This window comes from Dufourea novaeangliae, unplaced genomic scaffold (genome assembly GCF_001272555.1).
Source record: "Dufourea novaeangliae isolate 0120121106 unplaced genomic scaffold, ASM127255v1 scaffold153, whole genome shotgun sequence".
Lineage (NCBI taxonomy): Eukaryota > Metazoa > Arthropoda > Insecta > Hymenoptera > Halictidae > Dufourea > Dufourea novaeangliae.
This window is the reverse complement of record NW_015374024.1, coordinates 6,760-18,739: the sequence shown is the minus strand read 5'-3', so window position 1 is coordinate 18,739 and position 11,980 is coordinate 6,760.

The window sequence follows — 11,980 nt, the reverse complement described above, 5'->3', positions numbered from 1 at the left end:
CTTCCGCTGGGTCCCGGTCTTAGGATTTGGACAAGTCAACTGCCGATCAAATGTTGGAAAACTTTTGCTCATAGTACCTGTCTAAAATAGGTACTGTCGGTGAAAGAGCTTTCGTGGAGCGGGACCCCCGACTGATTTTACAACTAGGCATTTTGTGGGTGACCGAAGGGTCATTAATGAAACCGCATCCAGGGCCGTGCGTATCTTACAGAAGTATATTTACTTTACATCTCAGGTCCCTGTCATCTCTTGCTCAGTAATATGTAATTTGCGAATTAATAAAGGGTAACATATAGTTGTCAAAGATTAGGAAATATATAAACTTCTTCCGTGAATGTAGCAAGTTAAACATTCGTTTACGACGAATATGTATTAGCACGAATATAATAGCAACTCTAGAATGGCAAATTAGTTTCTTTCAATCTTGAAAGGTAGATGACGTGTAATAAAACCGAAATTTCCGAAGGGTAAGTTCAAAATTAATTGTAACGGTTTGGAGACCGACGAGTTAGGACCTAAAGGAAATTCCGGGTTTTTATTAGATCACCATGCACCTTGGATAGTCCAGGTATCACCATTCCCCCCCAGGAGGCGCGGGGGCAAGAAGGCCGGAAAGGCCGGGGGTCCGGGAGGGGGTACCGTTGGAGCTGCGGGGCAGCGGCCGGCGGCCCCTCCCTCCTCCTCCTCTGCCCCCCGCGCGGTGCAGCGGCAGCGGCGGCAAGAGCCCGCGAGCGCTCTGCGGCCCGTAGACGCCCCGGCCATCTGGTCGGAGGTCGTCGGCCGCAAGGAGCGCCGCAAGCGGGCCAAGGCCGCTGCGCCCCCTCCTCCGGCGGCGCCGGCGCGAGAGAGGGCGTCTGGGCGTCCGCCGCGTGCCCCCAAGAGGGCCGCGGTGGCGCTCACGGTCGCCCCGGGCAGCTCGACCTCGTATGCGGAGGTCCTGCAGAAGGCGAAGTCCGGCGTCCGTCTGGCGGACGTCGGCATCGCAGACCTCCGCTACCGCAAGGGCCAGACCGGGGCCTCGATACTGGAGGTCCCGGGGCCGGAGAGTGCTGCCCGGGCAGACGCCCTCGCGTGGCGCCTGGAGGATGTATTCAGCGGGACCGACATGCGCGTCAGCAGGCCCGTCAAGACCGCCGAGGTGCGGCTGACGGGCCTCGACGAGTCGGTCACCGCGGAGGCCGTGTCGGAGGCGGTGGCTGCGGTCGGTTGTTGCACCGCTGCCGAGGTTCGGGTCCGCGTCGTTAGACGCAATCGATCCGGCCTCGGCGGGGTGTGGGTGAGGGCCCCCCTGGCTGTGTCATTGGACATAGCCAACGCGTTCAACACCCTCCGCTGGGACGCGGTGCGCGGGGCGCTCCGGGACCACGGAGTGCCCCCGTATCTGCGGGCCGTCCTACGGGACTACCTGACGGACCGGTCGATAGAGTACCCCTGTCGAGGGGGTGCTCTCGTGAGCCGGAGGGTCTGCCGAGGAGTTCCCCAGGGGTCCGTGTTGGGCCCGCTGTTGTGGAACCTGGGGTTCGACTCGGCGCTGCGCGGGCCCCTCCCCCCCGGTGTGCGTGTCGTGTGCTACGCCGACGACACGCTCGTCATCGGGCTGGGGAGGGACGTGGCTAGGGTCAGCCGCCTGGTCGAGGTGGCGGTGGCCACGCTGGCCAGGGGAATCCAGGGGCTGGGGCTGAGTGTGTCGCCGCCCAAGACGGAGGTGGTCCTATTCCACGGACTGCCTCTGTCGCGGCGAGCGCCCCAGGCCTGGATTCGGGTCGGGGATACGGCCGTCCGGGTCGGGGAGAGGTTGAAGTACCTCGGCCTTGACCTGGACGGCCGGTGGAGGTGGGAGGGCCACTTCGGCCGCCTCGTCCCCCGGATCGAGGGAGTGACGACCCTACTGGGTCGTCTTTTGCCCAACCTCGGGGGTCCGGGGGAGGGGGTCCGCCGCCTTTACACGGGTGTGGTGCGGGCGATGGCGCTCTACGGGTCTCCCGTATGGGCGCCCAACCTGGCGACCTGCCGGCGCGGCCGGCAATTGCTGCGCAGTGTCCAGCGCCGCATGGCCGTCAGGATCGCCCGCGGATACCGCACCCTGTCTCACGAGGCGGCGGTCGTCCTGGCGCGGGTCGTGCCGTTCGAACTCCAGGCGGTGGTCGACGCCGAGGTCTATCGGCGTCGGCAGGCACACCGCCGGGAGGGCATCGACCCGCCGCCCGAGGCGGTCGGGGGGTGGAGGCGAGCCTTTGGTCGGCTCGCCAGGGAGGCGTGGCGGCGCCAGCTGGTGGTCAGCGGCGCCGCCCGGCAGCGGGCCGTGGGGGCGGTCCTACCCGTGTTTGATGCATGGATGGACCGCCGCCACGGCCGGTTGACGTACCGCCTGACGCAGGTGCTCTCCGGACATGGTTGTTTCGGGGAGTACCTGCTGAAGGTCGGTGCTGAGGAGACGCCTGGCTGCCACCAGTGCGGCGCGGAGCTCGACTCCGCGCAACATGCACTGGAGGAGTGTCCGGCCTTCTCCAGGGAGAGGCGGGCACTCCGATTGGCGGTCGGGTGGGACCTCTCGCTCCCTGCCGTGGTCGCTGCCATGGTGGAGAGCGAGGGGTCGTGGAGGGCGGTGTCCTTCTTCTGCGAGACCGTGGTCTCGCGGAAGGAGGACGACGAGCGGGGTCGGGAGATAACCGACCCCGCTCGGATCGAGAGGAGGAGGGCGAGGCGCGCCGGGGGTCGGCGGCTGGCCGCCGCCCCGGCCGCGGGGGGACCTGGTGCCCCCTGAGCCCTCCCTCCTCTCGGCCGGTCGCCGAGCGACCGGCACGACGCGGCGACCCCGCACGATTGGCGACGACGGGCCCTTGGGCTCGCCTGCCTGTTGCGTGGTCGCCGAGCATGCGGGGGTGTATTGACACCCCTGCCCAGAAGTGCCCGCGCTGATGCCGCCGCCGGGGGGGGGCGTTAGTTCTTCCCGGCGGTGTGCTTTCTTATTCCCTGTGTGGCGGGGAACAGAATACGCCCACGGTAATCCCTGCCTGTCGTAAGAGGCGACTAAAAGGGACCGTTGGGATCGCGGGACTGTGGCACCCGCGGTCCGGCAGGGGGGGAGCTCTCCGCTTCCCCCACCACAGAGAGGGCGCTCCGCCGTCAACTGGCGGAGCCGGCGCTAGGGAGGTACCGGTTGCGTTCGCAAGAGATCCCGGTGCCTCCCCGCATAGCGCCGAGCCCGGCCACCGTGAGGGTTTAGTTGGTATTCCCCCTGGGCTTCGCCCTATTGGGGGTGAGTCCCACACTACCCTCGCCCACTCCTCCCACATTGGGGGATGGCGTGGGTGTGCGTAAATGCATTCCCTCACGTAAAAAAAAAAAAAAAAAAAAGGATATCTCAACCAACAAATATGTTAAGGACAAAGTTGAATGGATCGATGGGGCTCACCCGATACCAACAAAATTTTTGTCTTTATGTCTGCTACGAGTAGGTATAAGTACAATATTTCTTGTAAATAGGTATAAGTATAATGTATGTTACGAATAGGCATAAGCATAATGTTTGTATAAGTTTGGTGTCAGTTGACTCATTTGCATCAGTTTCTTTTCCTACTTAGCTCGTACTTTCAATCAGGAAGACCTGGGCCCTTGGGGAAGGTCGAAATTGTAAGTCAGTTTGTGCTCCTCTTAATTTAAGATTAGACACGAAGAAATTAGAATGGACGAATGTAACCGATTCTGATCTAAATGGGTTGATATTGATAAATTAATGTAAGATTATTGAATTTAGTGAACGTATTAGATTAAGGACCAAAATTGTATGTGTGTGTGTGGACGTGCGTGACGATGAGGGTTGCTTAAGGAAAGACCACAGCGGAATGATCTATTACATCTTGAAGGGTAAAGTTACTTAAAGCGCGCCAGTTCTCGTTGACAGAAAAGAGCGACTACGCAACAGTGTGTTGTCGCTAATCAAGCCAAGCTTGTAAAGGAAGGTGTGGAAACATCAAACTTAGGCCGCCACCAACCTCAAGAAGGAATCTAACTCCCGGACAATGAAGGTTAAACAGCGTGCACGGTGAGGCCAAAAAAGGGGCCGATCCGGGACCGCCAGGCTACGGGAAGAGTCACGAGACGGGCTAAGCGCTGAATCAAAAGGGACAAATGCAATTACCCATGATTCGAAAAAAGGCTAGGTTACAATAGATCAAGCACTCTGACTTTTCCGACGTTCCCCTCGGGTAATCGGCTGGGGATCGTATGTAGCGAATACCTGCGAGCCAAGTAATATCGTGACCCCACGCAGGTAGATCACAGTCGTAGCGATCAGTACGTCTTGGACCGTAAATACGATCGACATACCGTCGTACAAAACAATCGCCGTCTTAAGGCCGTTAACTTATTACCAATCAACGCCGACTTCCGAGAATCCCAGAAACAATACTACTACCTCTACCACCGCACCTACCAACCAAACGTCTGCATTTCCCACCCATCACAAATCGATTCCCAGCAATGACCGTCTACGCGGACAGCTGAGAAGTCAGTACGCGGATAGAGGCAGAGGAACGTGGTCGAGGAAATCCAGCTCACTACCGTTCGAAATCCTCGAATTGTTGAATAACAATGTCATTTTTTTAGAGATATCTAAGTCACCTTCATTTTTTAAAATGGGATCACCCTTTTTTAAACACCTACAATGATAGTCCCTTTCATTAGGACTTCAGTGACTATAATTATTCAAGGTCATTCAAGGTCTACGTCGTAAAGGCATGGTCCTACCACTACTCTGCCACTTGGACGTATCTACGCGAACGGTGAGGCCTGGCCTGGCACAGTGTAATACACTAACACAATACGATGTTTAAACGGACAAAAGACCTAGGCCCAGCATGGTGTATTGACTTTTCTTATGCTTCACTATCTAATATATGATACATCGATACTAATAATCTAGAGCTGTAGGGTTATACGGAATAATAATATATTTATCCACCAATTCGATGCTTCACTCTTTTTTAACCAGTCATAATATAATATCTCCTGCTACGGTATAATTGTTGTCAGCTGCATCGATGGCACTGACCATTTGACGCACATTTATAAACATATAATTATTGTTTCTTCTATGACTCTTCGTAATGCACAACTATTTATTAAAAATTATTAACAAAGTCACTATGTAGTAACTAACACATGAGTAATAATACTAAAGAACACTAATAAAAAACATTACCACTCTACATTTAATATTATTGTCACTATTATTACTACAATAAATAATAATAAAATGAAGCAAAACCACAGATGATTATACTGCGGTGAGAATTATAATAATAACGAATACATGATAATCTTAAATAAAGAATAAATACTTTGAGTGAGACGCGAAGGAAATTGACAGTCGCTTTGAAATGTTCTTGCTCTCGTTGCTAAAACAATTCTGAACTTTCAGAACTCTTCGAAGTCACTTACAAACTTTGCGTGTCCTTTTTCCAAAGACACTCCTCCTGAGGAAAGAAAGGGATAATAGAGAAAGTAACCATGATTGTAACTCAATGTCTTCCCTTACGTAAGCTCAGATGTAAGAAACAAATTTAGCATTAATTTTCAATGTTATAAACAATGTTGTCGCAAGTTTTTTTTACAAATGTCCATCGATCAAAAGGTGCAAGACAAAAATTCACCCTCTGAAGCTATCACCGTTCATTTTTTTACACCCTGTATCTGCATCTATTCTATAGAACAAACAGTGTAGATGGACATGGCTTTGTGACGGTTATTTAATGAAGCGCAACAACCGAAAGAACGAGAGCATATCGACAATGATTAATGAAAAGAAGAATAAAAATGAAGGATGAATCGGGGCAGATCTTATTATAATAATAACCGGTAAATGAGTTAATGTCTCTGCGAAATCATTTCAATTGAAATTGGTTTAAACATGGTACAAATCAGGTTGTTTCCAGAACCGTAGGCAATCAACTAGGAATGTAATATTTCTGACATAATAGTGCTAAAAATAATCCGATTTATACCGTGTTTAGATTAATTTTCATCTGAAAAGCGTCAGTAGTATGTTACTGCAACGTTTATGCCGATCAGATCTAAAAGGCGAAAGTATTCCATACTGTTAATACGTAATAGCTGACGCTCGAGACATCAGACGCCGTTCCCGAACGCTCGCGGCCGTTCGGACAAATTTATTCGATATTTATTCGAGCCTACAATTAATAGTACGAATAAGGATGAAAACCTTATTCGACGGCTCGAATTCCGTTCGAATAAAAAAATTATCTTTCACTTTCCAATAATTTATTTATCCGTGGTGTTTCGAATAAAGATAAATCCAGTTCTTCGAAGTTTCAAATAAAGGATAAAAATAAATTATCGTTTTCGAAATTTATCTAGATAAAATTTTGCCCATCTCTGGTTTTAGTAATATAAAAATCATATAAAATAATCTCAATCATAATTCAACGAGTCGGTAAGCTTTTTTGTTCAATATTTGGGTGATAGTAATTGGTACAAGCGTTTCCATAATTTTCCAATTACTGTCATGGCAGTAATTGCTTACGAAAATAAAGCCTTACGCTATTAATGTCACCAATACCGTCTCCAGTCACGTGCAACCTAACTTGTTTTAGTACAGAAAGCCCTTGATAAGTATGAATGCTTCGGTTCCGCGACGTCCCATTCATGCTGTAGGCGAAAAGTTGTCAGCACCTCACGCTCGAAATTCGAGCCTCGGCAGCTTGATTCAACTGCGTGAGCCCGTCTGCGTCGCTCCCACCGGCCAATGATTGCATTGTAATCGCTGCGGTTCGCGTTATCTTACTCGGTCTCGATGTGTCTCGTTCGTTCTCTTCGTCGCACAGTCCGATTGTGTGTACCGTTTCGGCCAATAATAAAAATGACTTGAGGTGATCCAGCTACCATTGTAGCGTCAACAGCTCTCTAAGCATTTGCTGACACTTAAGGGGGGAGACTACTTTGGAGCCAACACCGAATCGATCGAAGCGCGAATGTAAACAATCGGACGCCAGCGAAAACACATAATCGATATTTGAGACGACTTGATAATACGACATCTAGCGGCAGTACCCACAAATAAATTTTGTTTCCCGTTTGGGTATTTGCTACGTGAAGACAGTGTTGTCAGACAGTATCATTTTTCTGACGCTGTTGCCTCAGGTCCCACATGCAATTCTGCCCGTCGGTTGAACGATGGAATAGCTACGGCCTACGGCTCGTGGCGAGATTTGGGTTCTCGCCGAACGTAGGCCTGAACCTAACAAGTTGTTGTTGAGGAAAAAATTCGAAGATAGAATGTGGAGAACGAGTGAAAGCTACAGCGAATATCATCACGAGAAGATCATCATGGCCAACCGTGTACCGATAGCAGAGGATGAGCTGATGGACTATTTAATAGATGGAATTTCTGACCCGTTGTTGCGAAATCTGGCAAGGATGCAGTGTTTCAAGTCTCTTCCAGAATTGTTGACTGCGTTCGATAAAATTAGTATACGGCCTGACACGCAGAAGAATGTTGCTGTGAATTTGCAATCGAGGGATAAAAATATTTCCAGTACCGCGGAGAACACCCGTGCAAAAGCAACGAAATGCTTTAATTGTAACCAGGAAGGACATTGGTCGTCGTCTTGCCCTAAGCCAAGGCGAGAAAAGGGCTCCTGCTTTACGTGCGGAATGTTAGGTCACACCTTTCAAAATTGTCCCAGGGCTGCAGCTGGAAGTCAGAAGAAGCCGTCCAGCAGCGAAACAACCGGTCTTGGCGACCTGCCCAACGGACCATCATCAGGAGAATCGTCCGGCACTGCTGAGCAGACTAGAGGACTATCGACTAGGACCCCGCTGACGAAAACGACCCATGGATGCTGTGTGCTGGTGACCGAAGCATTAGAGCGTGATTATTTTATTAAAGCGTTAGTAGATACGGGTAGTGCAATTAATATTGTTACAGAAAGTACCTATTTAGAATATTTTAGTAGTTATACGTTGTTAGGAGAAAAATGCGGAACGAATTATAGAGGGTTAAATAAGTCACCGTTGGTAGTACATGGATACATTACTTCAAAAATTCGTAACAAATCCGACCATATTTTTACAGTGAAGCTTGCTGTTGTACCTGACTCGACTATGACGTATGCCCTCTTGTTGGGCCGAGAATTTATATTCCAGCCAGGACTGACCCTTACTTTCAATGAGACTGATTCTTTAAGATTCGAATATGATGAACCTGTTGCTAATATTTTAAATATAGAGGTTACCGAGCGCAATAACGAATTAGATCTAGTTGCAGATAGTTTGGATTCTTCGCTCTCCTACGAAACCAAAGATGAGTTGCTGACGCTACTAGATGCTTATATACATACCAAAAATGGCACTGGCAATGTCGACTATGAATTTAGTATTAGTCTTGTAGATACAGGTAAGCCGTTCTACTTTACTCCTAGGCGTTTGTCATGGTATGAGAGAGGCGAGGTTAAGAAAATTATTGACGAGCTATTAAACAGAGGAATAATTAGACCAACCAACTCCAACTATAGTAGTCCAGTAGTATTAATCAAAAAGAAAGATAATAGTCACCGATTGTGTGTACACTATCGCGCGCTGAACAAGATAACAATTAAAGATAGGTTTCCCCTTCCGTTGATTGAAGACCAGATCGCTCGCCTAGCCAATAGTTCCTATTATACTAGTCTTGACCTTAACACTAGGTTTACGGACATTTCTTGTATACCTATCTCTACGGACACGCGTCAAATTGACGCGTGAACGAAATCGCATATTTTCGTTCATATTTATTGCTGAAGTAATGCTTTCATGAATCGAGCTCGTTTACTAGGATTAATACCTACTCAATTTACGATCGTGTCAAATTGACGACACCCGTAGAGATAGGTATACCACATAGAGAATTCCAAGATTAAAAGGCTTAGAAGAAAATGAATTGGGATATATATTTGTCTCGTTAAAACAATAAAAGTCAGCATAAATGATAGGAGAGAAATGTAAACGATTTCGGCCATTTTCCTTGTAAAGTTCAGAATGCGTCAAAATGACGCGTCCCGTAAACCTAGTGTTAAAGATGGATTTCATCAGGTTACCGTGGCTGAGAATTCGGTCAAATTTACTTCGTTTGTCACCCCGGATGGACAGTTTGAATACGTTAGGATGCCATTTGGACTGGCTAACGCACCAGCCGCTTTTCAAAGGTTTATTAGTCTAGTCTTCAAACCTTTACTCGATAGGGATAGATACATTATTGGCGACATTGCACGATTTCAATTAAGTAATAAACCTTTTACTGGAACCTTTAGTCCCGATAGAAGGAAGCCATGGATTAAATGCGTTGATCCCGATTCCGAGACTGAATCTGTGATTTCAGATAGTGTGCATGGTCGAGCCGACCATGAGGTCAGGATGGCCGAGCTGTAAGCAGCCTTTATGTTTGTACCCTAATCGCGCCGCTGGACGCGCTGCGGAGAGTGTCGTGCGTCGTGCGTGAAGCGTGGCTCGCGAGAGCAGTTTAACTTTACGGACCGTCTTTTAGTTTGGTCATTAGTTATTCCTTAGTTACTCTTTAGTTAGTCTTTAGTTCAGTTTTAGTTTATTGCTGTATCGCGGAATATATAGAGGGTGTCCCAAAATGTCCTCCGACCCGGAAATGGGGCACTCGGGGGGTGAATTGGAACAACTTTTTCCTTAGCAATTATGTAATCTGAGTCTTCGTTACCGATATATTAACGAAAAACCGCGACCAATCAGAGCGCGAGTTTGCCAGCTGAGTTCCCGCGCTAGCGGTGGCTGCGCGCTACGCTTGTACTACGAAGCTCCAAACAAGTAGGTCAGCATGCATCGCAGGAAACTGCGTATAATAATAGCAAATAAACAAGACGTAACAAATAAAATCATACTTTTTATCATCTACCGTTTGTTATTTAAAGAAATTAATGAATGAAACTTAAATGTAGGCAAATTATGTACAACGTAAAAAGACGAATGCACATTTACTTTTTTGTAAATTCCTTTTTACGAATTTACAATTTCCTTTTCAAATAACGTGTGAACGCAAAGGTAATGTAACACAGAATGAACGAGAAGTGATCGTAGTCGGTATTGGTATAAAAATTCGTAGTTTAATAATGGTGAACAATGTTACTGATAATGAATAAGTTTTTTCAAAAAGCCCGAACAAAAAGTTACGTACCAAAACTTGTAGAATTATCGCCGAAAATAAGCCATAGCTTGCGGTAAATTAAAAAAATAATTATCAGCAATAAATTCATTAGAACTCACCCTTTCGGAAATTCACCTGCAGTTTGCAAACCTGTGTCACTAGGTCACTGAACCAATCCTGGTCATCGACGGCCGAAACGGTTTAGGGCAGGGTATCGCCCAGTTCGCAAGTGATCGCAGGTATACCTCACCAGCCGAAGTTAAGGGTTGTAACGTCAAGTGCGTCCTGGTTATTCCACAGAATCCGTACTCACTTCACTGCACGACCACTAACACTGATCACCCGACACAATCACTTAATGTATTTTTAATCCAACGTGTTGTTACTACATTAGGAAAATTCGTGGCCCCGGAAAAGGCCAATTGTTTTCAATTTATCAGATGTTTTACGTAGCCAAACACTTGCACAGCAACACCCGCATATCTGTTATTCTGTACGTACCACCAGAACATTGCGTAATATTCCCGTGAACTGAACATCTCTGTCGCGCGATTGCTAACCGACTGACAGAATTTTTCCGAAAGGGCTTCCTCTACCCCCAAGTAGTTCCCCATCGTTACATTGTGAGTTCACTCCAACCACGACAAGATTTAGGTAACAAGAAACCAACTGTTCTAGGATAACCCATAACTTCGGCTGGTGAGGTATACCTGCGATTACCTGCGAACTGGGCGATACCCTGCCATAAACCATTTCGGCAGTCGATGACCAGGATCGGTTTAGTGACCTAGTGACACAGGTTTGCAAACTGCAGGTAAATTTCCGAAAGGGTGAGTTCTAATCAATTTATTGCTGATTATTATATTTTTTATTTAACGCAAGCTATGGCTTATTTCCGACGATAATTCTGCAAGTTTCTGTACCTAACTTTTTCTTCGGGCTTTCTGAAGAAACTTATTCATTATCAGTAAACTACGCATTTTTATACCAATACCGAACTACGATCACTTCTCGTTCATTCTCTGTTACATTACCTTTTCGCTCACTCGTTATTTGAAAAGGAAATTTGTAAATTCGTAAAAAGGAATTTACAAAAAAGTAAATGAGCATTCGTCTTTTCACATTACACATAATTTGCCTACATTTACGTTTCATTCATTAATCTCTTTAAATAACAAACGGCAGATGATAAAAAGTATGATTTTATTTGTTACGTCTTGTTTATTTGCTATTATTATACGCGGTTTCCTGCGATGCACGGTGACCTACTTGTTCGGTGCTTCGTAGTACAAGCGTAACGCGTAGCCACCGCTAGCGCGGGAACTCGGCTGGCAAACTCGCGCTCTGATTGGTCGCGGTTTTTCGTTAATATCTCGGTAACGAAGCCTCAGATTACATTATTGCTAAGGAAAATGTTGTTCCAATTCACCCCCCGAGTGCCCCATTTCCGGGTCGGAGGACACTTTGGGACACCCTGTATATACATCACGTAATAAACTCCTTACAAATGAAAATTTCAACTTTTACAATTCGCAATATATATTAATGAAAATGTCATTAATGAATTTAAGAGATTCTCCCGATTAAAATGCGTCCAAATTTGAGTGTAATTGAACAATTGTTACTCATACCTAATGTTGCGGATGAAAATGATATATTATTGAAAATAATCCGAAGAATGTCGTATTTGGACTCATTTCCACCGACAGAATCTCCTCAGTTCATTCGTGACACTTTAATGAATGTATACTGAAAACTATAAAAGATTAAATTTGCATTCATGCGTTTCATTCCTTATCTGTTTACATTGTA